At 46.0% G+C, this 8,671-nt stretch overlaps 1 protein-coding gene across 1 annotated transcript in view; it reads right to left on the bottom strand.

The window, feature by feature from the left end:
* The window catches only part of LOC137545764 (sodium channel protein type 8 subunit alpha-like), a 456,138-nt gene that overhangs the window by 364,156 nt on the left and 83,311 nt on the right, over positions 1 to 8,671 (bottom strand). The gene's annotated exons all lie outside the window — the stretch shown is intronic.

Raw genomic sequence — 8,671 nt, 5'->3', positions numbered from 1 at the left:
ACTGCTGTGAGTATTGCACAGAATCTGAGATGGTTGATAATACTGCCCCTCAGATTTTTCTACTCACCCAGTTGTATTACACTCTTCTTGTCCCACCTGTGTGCTGGATAGCTACACCCCCTCCCTGTGGCGTATACTGTACACGGGGAGGTGGGGGATCAGCAAGGACCCCAGCACACCAGTGTGGTTCACACCACTACCTCCCACATAACCCGGTTAGGATCAGTGAATAATGGCGCACAGCGCCTATGCATAAAAATGGCGCCGCATTGAAAAAGATACGCTTATCGCTATTTATCGTTAGAACTGCATAATAATGACGCACAGGGAAAAAAGAAGAAAAACGGCACACAGTAACGTTATTTATCAATAGCGCCGTTCATATGCCAAACAGCAGACGTTATTGCGCACAGTAACGTTATTTATCAATAGCTAACCTACATAAGCCAAAGAGCAGAAGTTATTTAACTGCAAAACAGTGAATGGATTTAATGAAACACTGTCAAGGTTAGGGTTAGGCACCACCAGGGGAGATTTAGGGTTAGGCACCACCAGGGGGGTGGTTAGGGTTAGGCACCACCGGGGGGTGGTTAGGGTTAGGCACCACCAGGGGGGTCTTAAGGTTAGGCACCACCAAGGGGGTGGTTAGGATTAAGCACTACCAAGGGGGTGATTAGGGTTAGGCACCACCAGGGGGATGGCTAGGGTTAGGCACCACCAGGGGGTCTTAGGGTTAGGCACCACCAGGGGGGTGGTTAGGGATAGGCTCCACCAGGGGGGGTTTAGGGGTTAGGGATAGGTACAGAGAGGGTTCTGCGTGTTAACGCTAAATAACGATAAGGCTTTAACATTAAAAAGCGATAAGCAACAAACGGTGCGCCATTATTCGCAGGCGCCATTTTCATATGGATCCAACCCGGTTGGGGAGGTTTTTACTTTGATATTGATACATTGCCTGTTGCTACTTGAGCAAACATTTTTATCTCTGTACTGCACAGGGCTGTCCTTAGGACCCTATATATTATATGTCTTTCCCCTCAGTACAATATTTGGAAGTTGTTTGTTATAAGTAGGACGTAGACAGCAATGAAGAAACCTTTTTTGTTTTGTGGAATGAGTTACAAGCTTCCCCATGTTTTTAAAGCGGTTTGTGCTTCCTGTGGAAATATTTCTCCTTACTTTCTGTCCTGGAGATAAAAGTTACTGACCCCAGGCCTGACAAACTTTCTGTGACTGCAATACCATGACACATACCATGTCTTGTCACATGTTGCATCCTTAAAATGTGCCTTCATTTTAAATAACATTTGTTATGTGAAGAGTTTATCTACATATATATGAAATCCCAAATAAAAACTTTGAAGAAACTATAACAGTCTAATTGCTAAAATGTTGCTTACATAGAGCTCACACTACCAAAGTCTCATCAGCTTTTGGCATTTATAGAGACTGAGTAACCACTGCTACTTGCAAAGAATGAGTAACTGCTGCTATTTGCAGTTACTGAGTAAATTATACTATTTACAAAGATTGAGTACACTGCATTTTACAAAGACTGACTGAGCATTGCCATTTAAAGAAAAGTAAAGGCAACCCCCCATGGATATCTCACTGTTCTTTCCGCCCATCTGACCAAAAAATAGTACTGCAGCCGCGGCTAAGCAACTCCTACAAGGACCTGCCTGTAAAGACAGATACAATCAGCAGTACTGTACCTGAACACCTTACTAATGCATCGCATGCCACATCTTCCTGCGTCCACCATGTCCAAATGGATCATCACCATGGCTACTCACTGTGTTGGCTGAATAGGACACTCCATGTACACTACTGACAGCTACACTGTTACTGTGAAAATGACACTGAAGAAAGCAAAATGGCTCAGACTAAAAAATTAAGCAAGTTCGATGGCAGCAGGTAGCTCAGTAACTGAGTAACAGGTTAGGGAGACACACTACTATTGCTTCAAACAAGCACTGGCCAGTACAGGACTTCAGAGTTGATGCATGTACCCAGAGCAGGGACAAGGTCCTCCAGCACCCAAGGCTGAGACACCAAAGTGCGCCCTTCCATCCCTCCCTCCCCAGCTGTCACACACGAATTGCTATTAGACTAAGAAGGCCACAGGGCCCACAACCTCCCCAACACCTTAATATCTAGTTATCTGGCTTGCAGTCACTGCTATGTATCCCCTTTTCTTATTTCTTTCTGCTTCATACACAATTAGGAATGACAGCTGAATGAATTGTGCGCCCCCTCCTACACTGCGCCCTGAGGCTGGAGCCTCTCCAGCCTATGCCTCGGCCCGGCCCTGCATACACCAAGAAATGTGTACTATAGTAGCTATACTCGTACAGTTGGAGAGTACATGCATTCCCTAGAAGCTTAGTATGACTTTTTCCTCATAGCCTGACACCTGGTCTCTACTCTCTACACCTCCTTACTATTACCCCCCTACCAGTACAAGACAATGGAATAGGAAAGAAGTAATGGCGTGGATGAGGTTCTATCCTTCCCTGAACACTATGAAAGCTTAGGGAGGGACTCTGGGCTTGAAAAATCTCACATACACATTCTTCACAACTTTGATTAAGTTGAATTTGAATGTTTTAAACAATAAAACTTGTATATAATGCCTAATAGTTTGTTATAGTCTGATTACATCATTCTACCGAATTCTCTAAATAGACTACGCTTTACAGGATCCCTAGTGCTGAATGCTGAATACCAATGGTTGATGTAAATGGAGGCATTTGGCAAACAAAAAATCAGTAGCAGAAAACTTCAGGCTTTTCCGTGGATGTAAGTGTGGATGTATGACCCTACTAGAGATGTCATGAACCTCCAATTTTCGCGAACTTCCGAGGAAGGTTTGGTTCGCGTAAAAGTTCGCGAACCGCAATAGACTTCAATGGGGAGGCGAACTTTGAAAAATAGAAAAAATTATGCTGGCCAGAAAAGTGATGGAAAACATGTTTCAAGGGGTCTAACACCTGGAGGGGGGCATGGATGAGTGGGATAGACACCAAAAGCCCCGGGTAAAAATCTGCAGCGTTTTAAGGGCAGAAATCACATTGAATGCTAAATTGCAGGCCTAAAGTGCTTTCAAACATCTTGCAATCAGGGAGTGTAATTAGAGTTCTGCTTCACACTGACACACCAAACTCACTGTGTAACACACCGCAAACAGCTGATTGCGTAGTGACGGCTGTGCTGGACTGGTGCGCACCATGGCCAGAGTGCAGGCCGTGGCAGTTTTCCAGCCCATATGGTCGCCGGGCTGTGGTAGCTCAATGATAGAACAACAGTGACTGTCCAGCTGATCGAATTTGGTCTGTCCACAATGAAGCAACAACCTCATTATCTTCTTGTATGTAGGTAGGCATAGGTAGGAGTCCCAGTCTAGGTAGGTAGGCATAGGTAGGAGTCCCAGTAGTTAGCTAGGCATAGGTCGGAGACCCAGTATAGGTAGGTAGGCATAGGTAGGAGTCCCAGTATAGGTAGGTAGGCATAGGTAGGTGCCTCAGTAGTTAGCTAGGCATAGGTAGGAGTTCCAGTATAGGTAGGTAGGCATAGGTAGGTGCCTCAGTAGTTAGCTAGGCATAGGTAGGAGACCCAGTATAGGTAGGTAGGCATAGGTAGGAGTCCCAGTATAGGTAGGTAGGCATATGTAGGTGCCTCAGTAGTTAGCTAGGCATAGGTAGGAGTCCCAGTATAGGTAGGTAGGCATAGGTAGGTCCCCTAGTATAGGTAGGTAGGTAGGTGTCCCCGTATAGGTAAGTAGGTGCCCCAGTAGTTAGGAAGGCATAGGTGTCCCAGTATAGATAGTTAGGCTGGGCCTGGCTGGCTCAATAATAACAATTACCAAGGTCCAGCTGCAACAGATAGGGCTGTATAATGTCAGTATCAGTGAGCAACACACACAAAAAAAACACATCAGGAAAACATTATCTCTCAAAAGAGAGCTGAGGGGTGCTATTTTAGCAATAACAATCATCCAGGACCAGGAGCAAGCCAAGAGCCTAACTAATCTTTCCCTAGAAGAACAAGTCTGCAGCAGCTGTCCCTAGTCTGTCTAGCAGGCACACGAGTGAGTGTCATGGCCAGCGAGCCTGCCTTATATAAGGGGGGAGTGGCTCCAGGGCTTAGTGTAGCCTGAATGGCTACAATGTGCCTGCTGACTGTGATGTAGAGGGTCAAAGTTGACCCTCATAGTGCATTATGGTGCGAATCGAACTTCCGCAAAAGTTCGCCTGGTGCAGGCGAACGCGAACCCCTAAAGTTCGCCTGGAACCGTTCGCCGGTGAACCGTTCGCTACATCTCTAGACCCTACCTTAGTTAAAACCTCTATTGTTCTAGAATGCAGCAACTGAGCCCCACCCTAGTTTTCAATAAACCTGAACCATGGCCCATGTACTCTGAATACATGCATGCTCATGTTAATAAGTAGACATTTTAAGGGTATTCAGACAATTAAATTGAATTTAGAAAAACTCTTGTAAACGGTAGACATGGGGAAGCTCCCCTCACAAATACAGTTAGGCCATGTTCACACTGTACTGGATGAAAGTTATTGTTGTAAAAACGGATCCATTTACATTTAAACGGATCAGTTTGTTACATTCGGCATCAGTGTTTTCATCCAATTTATCCATTCCATTCTCGTATCGCCACCTTCACGTTCGCACTCCGTTGCCACCGCTGGTTGCAACACTCGGGTCCTCCATGCTGATGGAATGTGGTATACAGATCCTAGAGCCCCATATGAAGCATCAGGTTGCAGCTGCTTTGCAAAAGACCAATGGGAAGCCTCCCTGAGCACCAGGGAGAATTTTCATTGGTCCACCACTTAGTGAACCAATGAAAATCCTCCTTGGGGATGGACAATTCACACAAACACACACACACACACACACACACACACACACAGGCGCTTGGCTTTCTGACGTACTGCAATAGTTTGCTCCAAATACTGTCTGATGAAGCAGGATTGAACCTGCAAAACGCGTTGCACTGTGGAGTATATAAATTAAGCTATTTGCTGCCAATAATCAACAGAATTGTGTCTACTTTGGAGAGGTAAGTGCACCGCTACCTCCTATTCTAAATACAGTTTATACTTGTACAGCAGGCACCTCTGTTCCTATTATTGTAATGCTGGGGGGTCATACTTTCTGACCACCCAGCACAACAAGGCTAAGAGCTGGATAATGGAAGAGGCTACACAGGCTGCCCAGAGCAACTGCAGCTCTGGGCTTCCGATATCGCTACAAATAAGACGCAATGGCAGCGCAGTGCGATGTTGTGCTGCTCTTGCGTTAGCAAGCATTCAAACAGATACAAGACAGGACTGTAGATTGGAGCATAACTAGCAGCAATGGAAGCTCACAGTCACGTCCACAGAAGCAGAGCAAGCAGGCTAACAAAAGTCACTAGCAAGCATTCACACAGGCAAGACTACAGGAAAGAACGTAACTAATAGCGACACAGCTATGCTAGCTAAGCACGGGTGATCACGATAAGTGCAACCTACCTAAACGTGCTAAACACTGACTAGCTAAACACAGGATATCAACAGTTCGAGTACGCATATATCAGCTACACTGATATATCACCGTAGTATGAATACAAGGAAAATAACAAATGCTGACTAGAATATGTATATATTGCCGATGAACCAATATATAACATATGCAAGGGAGACTAGCTAGATCTGGAGCAATACAGCAAACTAAGCTAGGCAATACAAACAATACAAAATCTCTGAACTAGAAAGGAGTACGTATATATGTTCCTGTGGGAGATATATAATCGTAACTCCACAAGATAACTGTGCTAGAAAGTAGCAAGACAAGGAAATATTATTCACAGTATCAAAGGACCCAGTAACAGCTTAGACAGAGCTGAAACTATGACGGGCGAGGTCTAAAAGGGGAGGCAGACTTTTATGCTGGCATCAGCCAATGGATGCAAGCATGCAAGTGTCCACACAGCTGAATGGTAATCATTCAATTCTGAGCTGGCTTGATTACCACTTGCTAGCTGAAAGACTATCATAACAAATGCATGCAGTACTATGCAACAACATGCATGCAGGAAATCCAGGGTGTCAGGCATGGACTCACCCCCTCGGCGGCTGGCAGTGTGGACGCCGCTCTCGGGTCTGATGTCGCCGGAACCCCGAACTTCCGGTCCGCGTCAGCGGTCAGCGCCGGCGGCCGTTCCAGCCGCATGTCATCATTGCAGGGCAGGGCAACGCGCTCACGCACGGAGCGTCAGGGCCTTTATGCCCTGAGGAGGAGGTTGTCTTGATTCACCCTGCTGAGTCACTCCCCGCCCCTTGCTGACGTCATCCGGGGGGTGGGGGTTCCTGGCCTGACAGTCTGCATTTAAGCAGCAGACTGCCAGTACTCCTTGTCCGCTGTAGCGATCACACTCTGTGTTAGCTCTCGGATCCACAGTATACTTATATATTGGTCACGCCAATATATAAGTACTGGAAGAAACATACCATTGTATTTACCTGTGCCTTTGATCTTTTGCCTGTTTTTGACTCTGAATTTCTCTGATCCTCTTGTACCGTTGCCTATCTGATTTCCCGTTGCCAACCTTGCTGTGTCCTCGTTGGATCCCTTGCCTACCGTCTCTGTACCTCATATCTCTGATCTCTGTTGCCGAACTTCAGCTAGCCCTTGGACTCTGCATCTGCCTCCTGATTCTGTACCTCGATTTATCTGAGATCCTGTTGCCTAACCCTGCCTGTCGACCATCCCCGCCAGCGGGCCCTTGCCGTTGGACGGAAGTCTGAACTCTGTGGGCCCTCGCCACAGAGCAATAAGCTATTTACAGTTTGCACCAATCATAACACTCTAGTAGGGTGGACAGAGGTTAGTAGTATATCGGATTATCGGTGAGACTGCAGATCACTTATAATCAGGTATATCTGTATTTCCGGTGATACTGCAGATCTCCGGAGATCAGACACTCTCTGTCCTCAATATTATCACGGAACGTGACAGTACAGCGGACCAGATAACATGGAAGCCCTGGTCCAGCAGGTTAATACTCTGACGACAGTCGTTGCTCAATTGAGTCAGACCATTAAAGACCAACAGGTCCAGCTCAATCGACTAACAGAGATTGTGCAAAATTTGCAGGCGCCAGGTGTTCCCGCTCCTATAGTACCTGTCGAACCTAAGATGCCGTTGCCCATACCGTTTTCAGGGGAACGTTCTGATTTTCGTAATTTTCGGGATCGCTGTCAGTCATATTTTCTGATGCGTCCCATTTCCTCCGGTTCTGAATTACAAAAAGTCACGCTTATAAAGACCCTCCTACAGGGCAATTCGCAGACCTGGGCCTACAGCTTACCCGTAGAGCACGAGGCCCTTACCTCTGTTGAGAAGTTTTTTGAAGCCATGGCGGTGGTATATGACGATTCAGATATTTCCGCCACGGCTGAGATGAAATTGAAAAGACTCAAACAGGGTCAGAACTCTGTTGAGACTTATGCTGCGGAGTTCCGCAAATGGTCATTCTCCACCAGGTGGGAGGCACAGTCTCTTCTGGATAGGTTTCTGACTGGGTTAACTGACTCCGTATCTGAGCTAATGTTAAGTCACCCTGAACCCAGAACTCTGGATAAGGCTATAAGTCTTGCAATTAAGATAGATCGCAGGGTACGCTTTCACAAGTCGTCCAGACAGCGACCCATTATACGATTTCAACCTTCTATGAGTCTTCCTAGTTCTCCTTCCTCTGACGAGCCTATGCAACTGGGCCACTCCAAACTATCTGAGACAGAGAAGTTAAGAAGGAGGAAGGAGGGTCTATGTCTATATTGTGGGGAGAAAGGCCATATCGCGTCTGTTTGTACCAGGAAAGCGGAAAACTTCTCCGCCTAGGGTTAGTCGGAGGTACTACCCTGGGCGAGAATTCCGTACCTCCCAGAGATAAGGTCTTATTACCCATTTCCATTTCCTGGAATAAACAAGACAATTCACTGCAGGCTTTTATTGACACAGGCGCTGCAGCCAATTTTATGTATTCTGATCTGGCTCTCAAAATGGGCATACCAGTCCTTCCTTTAGAGAAGCATATCATAGTCACCGCCATTGATGATTCACCATTACAAGATAGTTTGCCTGTCTCTGTCACACCTGAGTTAACTTGTACTGTGGGGGTTCTACACTGTGAAAAGATACGATTCTATCTCATTAGAATGCCATCTTGCCCTATTATTTTGGGCTTGCCATGGCTACGTCTGCATTCCCCACAGATTGATTGGGCCTCTGGGCAGTTACTGTCCTGGTCACCCTACTGTCAGAAGCACTGTATATCCCAAATCTCGCGGCAAATGAAGAGAAAGATCCGCACCACCTTCAGAAAAGCTTAGTCCGTTTTATTGGAAAAAAAACATACAAATTTAAAAAGAACTTTAAGGCAGGACAGTCCACTGTTTCGGGCTCCTGCCCATCTTCATGCTGCCTAGTTCTGAAGTAACATACAAAAACACCAACATATATACAGAGAAACAACCAATCACTGAGTATATACTAATTAGAGGACCTGATGGGAAACAGCCTATTTACATATCTAGTCACACCTCCAACTCCCCCATTGGTGGATCTGAGCAAGATCCAAACATTCAAAAAATAACTGTCAATAATG

This window comes from Hyperolius riggenbachi, chromosome 2, assembly GCF_040937935.1.
Source record: "Hyperolius riggenbachi isolate aHypRig1 chromosome 2, aHypRig1.pri, whole genome shotgun sequence".
Taxonomy (NCBI): Eukaryota; Metazoa; Chordata; class Amphibia; order Anura; family Hyperoliidae; genus Hyperolius; species Hyperolius riggenbachi.
The sequence above is the reverse complement of the archived record's forward strand: the minus strand, read 5'-3'. Positions and strand labels throughout refer to the sequence as shown.